The 14189-nt window shown below is 45.6% G+C and overlaps 1 pseudogene; it reads left to right on the top strand.

Annotated features, from left to right (window-relative positions):
- The first annotated feature begins 9354 nt into the window (after positions 1-9354).
- Positions 9355-12026, top strand: LOC132583501 (olfactory receptor 14C36-like; annotated as a pseudogene).
- The last annotated feature ends 2163 nt before the right edge of the window (positions 12027-14189 follow it).

Here is a 14189-nt window from a genome sequence, read left to right as displayed (position 1 = left end):
GGCCCAGGCTACCCTAATCTTGGGAGCTAAGCATGGTTGGCCCTGATTAGTAGTTGGATGGGTGACCACCAAGGAACTCCAGGGCTGGTACACAGCAACAAGTGATGGCAAAACTCTTCTGTTCACCTCTGTGAACCCTGCGAGGTTCCACTGTGAAGTCCACTGTGATTTGATAGCATTTATGCACACATGCATGGGATCAGGCAGTGCTTTTTTTAAAAAATTGGAACAGAAAGCTTATGTACATTTCTTTATTTTCATAAATGAAATGTTGGATGGTATTTGCTAGAGGATCTCTGCATCTATGACAAGACTTAAACTGCTAGGATAATAATCTTCTTTTAATTCAGCAAAATCTCCATAGAAACTAGAAGCCATCCTGTAATCCATTCTGTAGCTGTTGTCTAGGAATTGTTCAGCATGCACTCCTGGTGCCTTTTTCCTCACAAAAACACTCCCTTTAAAACACATTTTGTCTTTCTTAATATGCATGCTAACAAATAGCTTGTATTTATGGATCCAAGAATATGTAAAATACTAGCCAATTCAGATGGACAAATTTGACATAAAACAAGTACAGAGTTTACACATATACATTACATCAAGATGAAAATTTACCACAAAAATGGAAGAAGAATTCTTGGATCAAAACTTTATCTACCACATGATTATAAATACAGATAATGAGAAACTATTTGTTCTTGTTTTTAAAGTCTCAGGAACTGTCACTGCCCACTCCTTTTGTGATAAGAGAAGTGGACACTACAAGCTTTTCTCTTTGAAATGAAAGGGAAGTTGTTCTTCATATGAATACTTTTTCTCATTTGTAATTATGTGATAGAGATTAATTTACTCAGATAGTTTTTCAAGGCCCTGTTCACTTCTTTATTCCTTAGTGTGTAAATAAGGGGATTGAATAATGGTGTCAGGACAGTGTAGAAGACTGAGATGATTTTGTTCAAGTTCTTGGAAGAAGGAACCAAGTAAACAGCTAGGAGGCTTCCATAAAATATAGTAACAACTGTTAGGTGGGAGGAACAGGTGGAAAAGGCCTTTTGTTTCCCTGTATTAGTTGGAATTCTCATGATGGTGTTGATGATACAAATGTAAGAGGTCAGAGTTAAGGCAATGGGGAATACTGATATAATGCTACAAATCACAGATAGTGCTATTTCTGCCAGACTTGTGTCACTGCAAGCCAGTTTTATAAGGGGTGGGAAATCACAAAAGAAATGATCAATTTCATTGGATTTGCAGAAAGACAAATTGGATGTTAATGCAATGACTACAGTGCTGCCCAGCAGACCACTCCCCCAAGAATAGATAGCTAGCTGGATAGAAATTCTGTCATTCATAAAAACAGAATAATGAAGTGGTTTGCATATTGCTGTGTATCGATCATAGGACATCACAGCTAATAGATAACACTCAGTGGCTGCCAAGGTGCCAAAGCTATACAACTGAGCCAAGCATCCTAAAAGAGAGATAGTTTTGTCTCCAGTCAGAAAGCTGACCAACATTCGAGGGATAATAGTAGATGTATAACAGATCTCCAGGAATGACAAGTTTCCCAGGAAAAAGTACATGGGCATGTGGAGGTGGTGATCAGCCACAAGAAGCAGAAAAATGAGGATGTTTCCAGTCATGGTCATGAGGTAGATGGTCAGAAATACTAGAAAGAGAAGAATCTGTTGTTGGGGGAGTTCCCTGAATCCCAGCAGGATGAATACGGTGACAACTGTTTGGTTTATCCATTGCCCACTTCCAATGGGTTGCATCTATGGAGAAATGCAGACATTATGAAAGGCTTGCTTTTTGTCTGTCACAAATCTGAATGTTGAACTGTGGTTATGAACTCATTAAACTCTCTACTACCAAGAACATTCATATTCAGGAGATTCAAAAATCATTTGGAGTGCAGACATAAGATTATATTTGAGGCAGCTAAACATGGTATAATAGAGCCATCACTGACCATGAAATGTACCTTTATTCCACAAACATCCCATTAAAAACTGGCAATGCCATATCTTTCCCCACAACCTGCTACTTTGGAGGTACCATTTGATGTTGAAAGAAATGAACATCTATCTTAGGAAGAGAGGACTATATTGTAGCTTTTTAATATATTCTCAGCACAGACTTAACAATATTTCTGTTCTCTTCTTTCCATGGAAACTCACTGTGAATGCCAAAAACTCAAAATTGTATAAAGAAGTCCACACAGAACTCATTACCTTTAAGGCTGTGGTTTTGGGTGCTTCAATATATTGTCAACCTCTTGTTCTTAAATTGCTTAGTGATGAAACCTGGACACAGCAAATAAACCGAAGCTGATGGTTTGAGGCAAGCATTATTTAATGTCTTTCTATGGTTCAGGGATTGAATCCCCTTTGGATATGTTAAGATGAATACACTGTGATCCACGATTAAAATGTCTTACATCAGTTACATCCTCTCAGTGAGAACCACCAAGGAATTGAATCTCTATTCCCCTATTGGATTACTAAATTTAACATTTTACTTGCTGAAAATAGAAAAGAAAATCTTCAAAATCAGCCAGAGAATTTACTTTACTGAAATTTAGATAAAGATTATGCTTTCTGTTCTATTTTCAGTCACTTTTATCATAGTCCCTAATAACTGGTTTGTGAATTATTAATGTTGTAAAATTATGTATTTATTTTATTAAAAGAAGATAGTTATGTTAACTGAATAAAAACCAAGAATGATTCCTAAAAGACTAATACTTTTAAAAATTATTATTACAGTTGAAGTTGTCATATACTTTTTCACATACTCTGACTGAAACCTCATTATGTAGCCATTAGGTACATAGGAAGAAACAAAATGAAGAAAACAGGCTCCTTTGCTGCTTATCATACAGAACAATGGATAAGAAAAATAGAAAACCAATAATCTTATTCAGAATTGCAGAATATATGACCAACCTGGACTGAAAAATGTGAACTGCATTCCATATGCTGTGCCTTTTCAAATGTCTAAAACAGAGGCATGCGAAAACCCTTGCAGGTAGCTAAATGTGGTTTTCATATAACTGGAATTTACCTTGATGGCTCTGAAAACTTATAAATTTGTGCATGGCATTTTCCCAGTGATAGATTGACCATCAATACACCTGAGAATTCAGTTGGGCTGATGGACTAGGGCACCCTCTGTAAGCCCTGAACCCCATCTTTCTCCCATTTATGGACTGCATACACTCTGGCCCTGTGGCAGAGATACAAGACTCTTAACTGCTATGGACTTATATTATGGACTTGTGCCACTACAAGCACAAGCCAACTGCTTCTATGGACATTCAGTAGTAAGCAGAAAATATTAGGTATAAGAATTAGCCCAACATGGACATTTTACCAGTGTGAACCCAGACAGCAAGTTTTCAGAACAGGCTATAATGGATCCCTTGCTTGTTCCTGCTGTTGGTGTGACTGTATAAATTTCTCCTGCAAAGAGGGATTCCAGATCGTGCTTCACCATGTATGTTATGTCTTGCATTTAAGTCTTCATGTACAACACAGTGAACACTACAGAGGCGACCAGTGGAAACCCACCGGTCCCCAGATGTAGCTCGCTAATACACTCCGCCAATCAAGATCTGTGGCAGGAAGTTTAACTGGCCAGGATTGGACCTGGCCAGACGGAGGGTTGTTCTGTTGCTCTCTCTTGTGATGTACTCGCCAATAAAGTATGTTGCCTTCAACATGTCTCGTCACTCAGTACATTACAATGTAGATGCCAAATACAGCAGAGTAAAACTGTGCTCCTGTCATCTGAAGACAGTACCTAGAGCAGCTTTTCTCTGAAGCCATATTCCTGGAAGACCCTTCAACAATAACTCCTGTTGCTGCTGATCATCATGAGGGCAAGGCGAGAGCAACATGTACTTCGGGTGTGTCAATGGAGATGTAAATGGAGTAGCCCGGGGTGGCCAACGGTAGCTCTCCAGATGTTTTTGCCTACAACTCTCATCAGCCCCAGCCATTGGCCATGCTGGCTGGGGCTGATGGGAGTTGTAGGCAAAAAACATCTGGAGAGCTACCATTGGCCACCCCTGGAGTAGCCAACATTTAACAATAGACTGGCTGTCACACCTGCATATTTAACAAAAGACTGTTCTGACAACCATTTAGGAGATAGCTGACCACAAAGAAGAATCTCAAGAGAGAAACCATTACCAAGCCTTAATCCTGTCATAGAGACCACCCCCATTGTGTTTTCTATGGTGTTACAATAGATACCAATTTGACTCTAAATTCCCCATCTATGTTTCTTTGTTTTATCAAGGGTTACAATAGCTAAACTCATCAGTGTCCACTAATCCTTTTTCTAAATTACTTGGGAGCCTGCCCCTCAAATGCTGCCAGGTGTCACATGTCACTATGTCATAGGTCATATGTAGTAGTGTCATGGGTCACCTGATGCCATTGCGTGGTGTTATTAATTTGGCTATATCTAGACTAATTTTGAGCCAGTTCTGTGTCTCTCTTACAGTATCCATACCCTGCTGTCTGAGCCACCCCCAGTTACCTAATTGGTATTGGACCCTATTATAGCTGGTGATGTGGGTCATCTCTTGCTTCCCCCTCCCCTTATCATCTTTGTTACAGGACCATTGCTTCTGCAGTCTTCAAGATAGGTAAAGTATTTACCCCGTTTGTGTTTTGTCCCTATGTGTTTCTCCATCCAATTTCCCAGCTATTATTCCTAGGAATGTATGTTTGTTGGTGTGATTTTTATTTTTCTGTATGCTTGAACCATTTTTCTAATAAACCCATTTTTAGATATATCATATCCTTGTGATTGGGATTGGGCTCTTGGGAAAACCACTCTGGTATTCACAAATTGTTGACCCCTCTAATAGTGCCATCTTTGCCCACCTAAATTAATTCCCCTACCTCATTTGAGGGAAATTTGGTTTACACTTCCCCCATTGGGGCTGCTTCAGCTCAGAGTGCAAGCCAGAAGCGCAGAGAAGTGCTTGCTGTGGCAAGGGGTGCACTCTCCTGGTTTATGCTTGCCTAGTAAAGCCTGGCCTTGGTAAGGGATGGGATATACCCACCTGGCCTTGATGCAGTGAGGGATTGGACTTGCCCACTGGTCTTGCCACAGTAGGGCCAGGGCTTTTTCAGCTCTGGCCCCAACCTCGTAGAACTCTCTGTCTAATGAGATTCAGGCCCTGTGGGACTTTGTTCAGCTCTGCAGGGCCTGCAAGACCTAGATGTTCCACCAGGCATATGGCTGAGGACAGTGACAGCCAGTGGTGATCTGATTATTCTTCTCCTTCTCCCCCCGCCCTTTTCTGTTCTGGCTGCCCCACAGGTTTTTGCCTTTGATGGATACTAGGGTGCCATCTGATACAGGAACAAAAGGTTAGGTTTTGACTGTTATCATGCAGATTTTAAAATTGTACAATATAGAAATTTGTTGTCTGTCTGATTGTTGGAAGCTGCCCTGAGTCCTGCTGCAAGGAATGGAGCAGGATACAAATTGGATAGATGATGATGATGCTGCACCCAGCCTGCCTCACCATAACAAAAGAAGTGATGGATCTGCCCAGTCTCACTACTGTGGGAGATGCACTGGGCCCACCCAACCTTGCCATGATGATGGATAGGACAGGTCTGCCCACGCTCACCATGACAAGGGATAGAATAGGCCCACTTAATTTTGCCACAGAGAGTGATGATAGGCTTGCCTGGCCTCTTTGTGGTGAGAGCTCAATCTGTCTTGTTGTTTGGGCCTGGCTGGGCAGCCTCTACTTTCTTCCTTTGGAGGGGAGGGGCCTTTTTCCAGGGCCATTTCTTCACCCCAGAATCCACCTCTGAATTTTACTCAGGAGCAATTTATTTATTTTCTAACTTGCTCACTTGTCATGATCACTGAAATAAATCAAATAACTACATATATATGCCTAAAAACACTAATATATGTGTGTGGTTTTGGTGGGCCATGTCTATAATTAAGCTAACAACAACAGACATATTTCTACCACCATTTATCTTGATTAAAAAAGAAGCTTTGGGGCTTTGCTAAATATTGGGGGGGGGGGGGAAATTAATAGGAGAAAATAAAAGGCCACACAAATCACTAGGAGATTTTTAAAAATAATGCCAACGTCGATGGTGCAAAAAAAAAAAAAGGTCAAATATATTTTATTGCTCAGTTAAAATTCCCAAAATTTTCTGCACATTTCTCCAAGGCTTCATCAGGAAAATCTGTTAGTCTTGTAATTCGTTAAAAATAGTACAAGATCAGCAGGCTGTCACTGTTGCTTAGTGAAGAGTTAATGAATTCCAGTAGTTGGATCCAACCAGCTTTTCCACTGGTGAAAAATGAGAGGTGTCCTCTTGGACCAGGAAAAAGACCACTGGTAGTAGAAGTAGATCTAACATTATGTGGGACAAACTACCCTCTTCCCAATTCTATATAAGCCACGATCCCTTTGCAGGTCTCAACCTAATGCAACCTTTTCTTTTGCTAATTGTCAGTTTTATGATATCTGCATACCAGGGAATAGTTCTGATTTATCAGCTTCAATTTATGCTGCTGAGATATGAAAGACTCCAGGGACCACATTTTAAATAAATTAATAATTACAAAAATGGATCACGCTCCTTCACATCTCCATTTCTACCGCCTTCCCCAACAGCCTGAAGAGAAAGTGATGAGCAATTTTACATTGCTTTTTCTAAAGTATGACTTTTGGTCACATAAGTGTTTTGTTTGTAATTGTGCAGCAAGATTTCAAAAAGGAAAAGGAGGGTGGTAGAATACAGCTATCACTGAACACAGAGCAAAAGTGGAATCAGCAAGCATCAGCAATGGAACAGATATCCGAGGTACTTAAATAACTTCTATGGTATATAAATAATGACATCATAATCTCAAAACGGTGGGGAAAGTATCAAGGAGTCAAATTTATCAATGAAACAATGCACTTATCTGTTAATAAAGCCTAAATAGCTTGAAATTAGAATGGGAGCATGAATGTATGGTTAATAGTGGTTACACCAACTCATGATGTATGGAATATTCACCCTCAGACTGTAGTGGCAGTAGATTTCTTCTTGGAAATATTAGTCGATGGCTGTTTACCATAAAAGACAGTATACATCTTTATACCAGAAGTCCAAATAATAGGGAGAGACAATGTTGCATACTCTGTTTCTGGTAACCTATCAGGTCTTTGCTGGAAACAGCATACTTGATGAGTCAAATAAGATGCTTCCAATGTGCTTTTGGTATGGCATTTTTTTAAGAAATGTCCTGCAGCTGTATGACAGATACCCAAAGCAAGACAAGCACACACATACACTCACACTAGGGTGACCATAATGTCTGAAGGCCAGCCAGGGACACGTTGGGGGGGGGAAGGTAGGGGTGCATGCGCGCTTTGCGCGTGCGCCGCCGGAAACAGGAAGTGACGTCACTTCCGGTGACGTCACTTCCGGTGACGCCGTGCCACCACAGGAAACAGGAAGTGACATCACTTCCTGTGACATCATTTCCCCCAAACGACATCATTTCCCCCAAATGCCACTGCCGGAAACAGGAAGTGACTTCACAGCACTTCCTGTGACATCCCCAAAAATCCCCCAAATATCACCGCCGGAAACAATTTTGTTCTGAAATCCTGTATATACTTCATCAGTATATGGGATAAGGCACTTTCTCAACTGTGCTGCATAATGCAGCCTATTTATTTTGTCCTGTTGGCTCTGTTGGCTCTATCTGCGCCACCTTCATCACTTTCGGGGTGTGGATCCCCCAGTGGGGTGGTCTCCCGACTCCCTCCGCTGGCTGTTTCTGATAGCCCTGCGCCCCCTCTTTCATTTGATATGTGTCCCGTGCGGGTGCCACCCTCCCACCGGGAGATGCCGCAAAATGAGCCCCCTTGAGGCTTATGGCGGCAGGGCTCGGGGGAAGCGAGCTAGACTGCTGTTCTTTTGAGGGGTTATAGAGTGTTTTGAGCCCGTCCCTGTGGCATCGGTCCCATTGTTGTGGGACCCAGGGGGCCGGCGCAGCGGCACGCCGAAGCAGCCTGTCACTAATAACACAGGTCGAGATGCAGGACAGGAACCCGGAAGTGACCGACAGGCTGCTTCAGCGTGCCGCTGCGCCGGAGAGGCCTTCGCTGGTCAGCGGTGGTCCCGGAAGGCCTTCCAGAGGCTCTGGAAGGCCTTCCGGGACCAGCGCCGGCTGCTCCACGGCCTCTCCGTGGCCTCCGCTGGTCCCTGGAGGCCCTCCAGAGACTCTGGAGGGCCTCCAGGGACCAGCGGAGGCCGCGGAGAGGCCTTCGCTGGTCGGCGGTGGTCCCGGAAGGCCTTCCAGAGGCTCTGGAAGGCCTTCCGGGACCAGCGCCGGCTGCTCTGCGGCCTCTCCGCGGCCTCCGCTGGTCCCTGGAGGCCCTCCAGAGACTCTGGAGGGCTTCCAGTGACCAGCGGAGGCCGCAGAGAGGCCTCCGCCACCGCTGCCGGCCCCGCGCGTGGGCGGGGAAGGCGGCGAGTGAGGGAGGGAGCGTCCCTGCGCATGCGCAGGGGCCCTGCGCAGGCGCAGGGATGCTCCCTCCCTCACTTGCCGCCTTCCCCGCCGGCGCCCGCGGCCCACCTCCTCCGGGGCTGGCTAAACCGGGACCTCTAAATGGTCCCAGTATAGCCAGCCCGGGAGGCGGGAATAGGGGGCCAGAACCGGGACATTCCCGGGCTCCCGGGACGGTCTGGCCACCCTAACTCACACACATATGGAAGAACCACTGTGCATTAAAAATCAGACACAAATTCATAGTTGGTTTAAATCTTCTCCATACAATTGGCATTTTCTTTAAGCTTCATCTTTGAGCAGAAAGTTATGCTATGGTCTATGCATAATTCTGAGGAGTGACCTAGAAAGCTAATTTTTTTGTTAAAATCCTTTAATAACTTGAAATGTAGGAAGGGTTGGCCCTGGTTAGTACGTGGATGGGAGACCACCAAGGAAGGCAAGGATTATTATGCAGAGACAGGCAATGGCAAACCACCTCTAAATGTATCTTGCCTTGAAAACCCTATGGGGGTCACCATAGGTTGGTTGAGACTTGATGACACTTTCTATTACCCTCATTAGTTAATTTAAGACTTCGGTCTTAATGGTCCAGATGGGAATGCATGCTTCAGATCTAAAAACTAGAGCCTACTTCTAGAGTCTCCTTGCTTTGTTTACGATCATCCAGGTCTCTAGACTTTTGCCCCGATGTCCAGCCATGATGTCACTACTGACAACAGCAAGCTTTTCCCTTGTTTTTCAATGACACGTTTTCTTTTTCTTTCTATAAAGGTTTGTTTCATTGAAGAAATGGGAAATCAGACAACTGTCAAAGAATTCTTCCTTTTGGGATTTTCTGATCACCCGGAATTCCAGATTTTACACGTTGTAGTATTTCTTTTCATTTACTCTGCAGCCTTGGTGGGCAACTTCCTTCTCATCCTGACTGTAGTTCAGAATCAGTCCCTTCATAGTCCCATGTATTTCTTCCTTGTCAACCTCTCATTATCAGATGCTTGTTTTATCACTGCCACAGTCCCCAAATCCATGATGATTTCATGGACAAACAGCAAACTAATTTCTTTCTCTGGATGTGTCATGCGGGTGTTCTTAGTGATGACAGGTACAGGCACTGAGTTGACATTTCTCACTGTCATGGCTTATGACCGCTATGTGGCAATTTTTCATCGTCTAAAATACACAATTATCATGAATTGGAATGCTTGTGTCCAAATGGCAGCAGTTTCTTGGATGAGCAGCATAATCAATGCTGCTATCCACACTAGAAACACATTTAGGTTACCTTTTTGCACCTGTAGCGTAAAACAATTTTTCTGTGATATGCTCCAGCTATTAATTATTTCTTGCACTGACACAATTGCCAACATGGTACTTTCTTTTGTTGAAGCAATTATTGTAGGCTCCTTTTGTTTTTTATGTATAGTAACTTCTTAAGGGTTCATCTTCTCTACTGTGCTGAAGAGTGAGTCAACCCAGGCCAGGTCAAAAGCCTTTTCCACCTGCAATCCACACTTGACTGTCTTTTGCTTATTTGCCCCCCCAGCCGGAATGAAGAGGCTGACACAGTGTTGGATGAAAATTGGGCCGCTTTATTAAACATAACTTGAACAAGCTGGAATAGCAAGAGGTCTAGGCCTAACAGGACAAGCCCTGGGGTCAAACCCAGGACCCCGCCTTGTCCTGGGAGGGCGAGCCACCCTGCCCCCAGCACAAGCCCAATATCATCTGGCTGGTGCTGAGCAGCCAGGCCCAAACTCCACCTCCACTTAGGCTGGCATCCAACCCACTGGAAGGATCCACCCCGGTGAGGCTTTGTCGTGATCTGCACTCCCCACATTGAGCCGTAAAGCCCATCTGCAGTTCGTACAGACCACCAGCACCAACTGGTGCAGAGCCATAGGTGCTCCCCTCAAATACTGTAGCCAATACCTCATCCTGCCACCGCCAATGCCAAGCCTCTGCTTAGGCAATCACGCCCACCGGGAGGCCCAGAGCCGACCACAAACCCCTCCTTAGCTCGTCCAAAAAGGCCCGCTTTCAGATAAATGAACCCCATCCGGGCTATACAGGTCAGCATTCTCGACCCGTATTGCCGGATGGGGAAGGAATATGCCCAAGCCCCCTTCCCTGGCCTTTTGCAAGGCCCGGTTGGCCTTGTGTCTGGCGTGCTCAATTCCCCCAGGATACAGGGCAGACCGCCAAACCCTACATGGCAATATTGCCGACCAAACCAAAAGGACCCCCGGCCACCTCCGCTTGATGGCCTGCAGATCCTCCTGCGCCTGCAAGGAAAGGGCCTTCCCCTTCATAAAGCCAAGGTCGTTACCGCCCAGGTGAATGACCAAGATGTCCGGAGGAGGCACCCTCCTCCCACAGAAAAGCAGCAGCATGATGCCCAGCCAACGCAGGCAATGGCGACCAAGCCACTGCACTGTCGCCCACTCGCTGAGACCCAGCTGTGTACTGACTGGGGATCTCCTAGCCTGGTGGGCTGCCCAAAACATCATACTGTGCCTGCAGATGAGGATGCGACACCTCACACTATGAGCCACAGCACCTGAAAAACAGAAAAAAGTCACATCCCGGAAATAACATGCCAACGGGCAACAACTGCTAATACGTCCCCGAAACTTATTTAAACCAACAGGCACACATATGACTTATAAGCTGATGACCGCCACCGGCCCATCCGCTGTATATCAGGGGAGGTGTAATCCATCGCTGCCGCCGTAGATGCAGCCCCGATTCGGAATGAATGGGTCCCAAATTTAACACCCCCCAAACACAGCTCAGCCAGGGGTCTCCCATTCACCGCCCAAAATTGATACTTTGTGAGGGGAGGGCCCTCCAGATGCTGAAACAAAGGGCCATCACCCTCACCCCTTAGCGCAATATATTGCTCCAAAGCTTTGACTGGGCATAGTTCAGCTGCAGCACACTGGCCGATCACAATGACCGTCCCTTTCTGATGCTGGTCGGTTTTTTACCGCTGTACTGTCAGCTTAACTTGCCCACCTACAAATTTTACATCACCAGCACACAGAGCCCGGCCCGTATGATCTGCTTTTGACTGCACCACCAACTCACTGATCCGCAGCACCCCGAAAAAGGTGACCAAGCAGGCCACGTGGAAAAGAGAGGCCTCAAATGAAGAGGAACACACCTCTGGCCAAACCCTGTGAAGCCCCTGCAGCACTGAAGGAGATATTGGCTGGCGTGCATCCCCCTGGGCCCCTGCTCTCTTGACCAGCCCTCCAGCATCTTCCTAACCCTAAAATCACTGGTGCCCTCAGGAAAGCCTTGCACTTTACTAACAAAAGCCAATGCAGCCAATTGCCCCATGATGATTTCAGCCCTAGCTCCCTCTCCTTCTGGTAGACACAGAATTGAATAATGTGAGCCACCAGTACTGGCCAGCTATCCGGAAGCCCAGCAGCCCTCCTGAAAGCCCGGAACTGTGATTCTGCCCTCGCATAGGCTTTTCCGGTACTAAGTGCTAGAGCTAGTTGAATTGCCCTACCGGCTTCCGCCTTCCAAGCTGCCAAAGCTCCGGTGGAACCATGGGGAGATATGACAAGTCATTTCTATCATGGAATGCCTATGGGTGGGGAAAACATGTCAGCAGGATGGCTGAGCAGAATGGTGCAGGAGGTGGGCTTGGACAGGTGAGATAGAAGCCAATTCATGCCAATCATTGTAGCCAGTCCATATTGTATCCTCTCAGGTCTCCTCCCTGTTGAATCACTGCCTGTAAAGATGCCAAACAGAGACACAAGCACTAATGAAGAACAGCAAGGTGACTGTGTCTACTACATCCAAGTTTTTGGGACAGCAGCAGGATCTGCAGTTCCTCCATACCTGGATATTTGGGGGTGGAGCCTGATGAGGTGGGGTTTGGGAAGGGGGGGGGGGCCTCTATAGGCTATAACACCATTCAGTTCACCTTCCAAAGCAACCATTTTCTCCAGGAGAACCAATCCCTCTTGTCTGGAGACTAGTTATTGTGGAAGGCTGTTTTGCAATTTTTGCAGGTGTAACTTTATTCTGATTCTGGGGGACACTTTTGGGGGGCAGCTTAGGTAGCTGACTAATTCCTGCCATTGCCTTGTATCCATCCCTTCCTCTACTAAGAGGGAGGATTGCACCCACAGTGCTCTAGTGGAGGCCTGTGGCATTGCTAAGCTGGCACTCAGTCACAGTATAGCAGCAGTAACTGAGGTACATCAATGTAGCAACAGGTTGGCTCCCTGACTGCTCCCCCCTCCAGAAAATCACTGTTAATAAGGGTTTTTTTTTAAAAAAATTGCCATATATGTCAGTGTAAAGAGAGAGAGGAAGCAAATGAAAGAAAAAAAATACTGTTCTTCATAGAAAGCAAACAGAAAGACCTTCTCTCATACTTTATTGTTCCAAAACATAATAAATATAATCCAACATAATAAATATAATTCATTAAACTTATGGTTGCTTTGATGATTATTTTTGTGATGACTCTCATTTGGAAGCTCTCACCCCTGCAACACCGAACTCTTGATCCCCAGCGTACCCATTTGTCCAGTTTTAAAGAGCCATCCTCTCCTGCCCCATCCCTCCCACAGCCCCCGTCAGGCCTTTATTAGACATGGCTGTGTCCCAGATGGGTGCATGCAGGTGTTTCCCCTCCCTCCCCTTCTTTGTAAGCCTTCAGCGGGTTGCATGGACCCAACCCTTGTCTGCTCCTGGTGGAAGTGAAGTTGGGTGAGCCCTTGCCTTGGTAGTCCTCCACAGCCTCCCTCTCAGCGGGGGTGGGTGGGGTGACCCAGTCCGAAGTTGAGACCGAGGCCTTGAGAGCCAGACATGTCTGTTTTTTTTTAAAAAAAGTCTGTGTTGTTGATAATGAAATAACACTAGATACCTGAGATCTGTAGTGCTTGTATCTGTCTTTGTCTTGTAAACCTTCCTTGTCTTAGTGTTTTCAGTATTGTGTTTTAGGAAAATTTAATTTTATGTAAGTTTTGGATTTACAGTATATTCTGCCCTAACCTGCAAAACTGGTGGGTGCCATGGAGCAGCCATGGAGATTGACCACATCCCATTTCCTCAAATGAAACTATGAGGGGAGGGATGAGCCTATTCATGCTCAGCGCGGGAGATCTAGCCAATCAGGGAGGTGACTGGCTGGCCAGGTAAGGCAACAGACACCCCCAAATCAATCTTTCCCAGAGCAAGCTTCCCACCCACCCACCCTCTTTGTAAAGACCATGAGAGATCAGCTAGTCGCCAGTGATGGGGCTGAGCAGGAATTTTTTGGGCCTCACTCTGATTGACCATAGAGGGGACCTTTTTTTGCCTGCTCCACATGGTCATAGGGGGTGAGGCATAAATAGGCCTCATGGCACTGGTTAGGCCCTGACTGGGAAGATGGGAAAAGCATGAGTTAAAAAGATTTGAAACTGGCAAGCACCTCAAGATATCAGCTATGAAGGGCGGGTCCTCAATTGGCCTACCTAGAGGCTTGGCAGCCCAAGTGGCTTGGTTGGGGGCCTCTTTGGGGTTGGGGGAGCATACGACCAGCCCTAAGGCTTCGCAGTCATGGACCGGGGGTATGTGCGCCCATCCCCTCTACGCATTGATGTGCAGGCTAT

This window comes from Heteronotia binoei, chromosome 15 (assembly GCF_032191835.1).
Source record: "Heteronotia binoei isolate CCM8104 ecotype False Entrance Well chromosome 15, APGP_CSIRO_Hbin_v1, whole genome shotgun sequence".
In the NCBI taxonomy this organism is placed as follows: Eukaryota; Metazoa; Chordata; class Lepidosauria; order Squamata; family Gekkonidae; genus Heteronotia; species Heteronotia binoei.
Note: the sequence above shows the minus strand (reverse complement) of the source record. Positions and strands in the feature narration are given on the sequence as shown.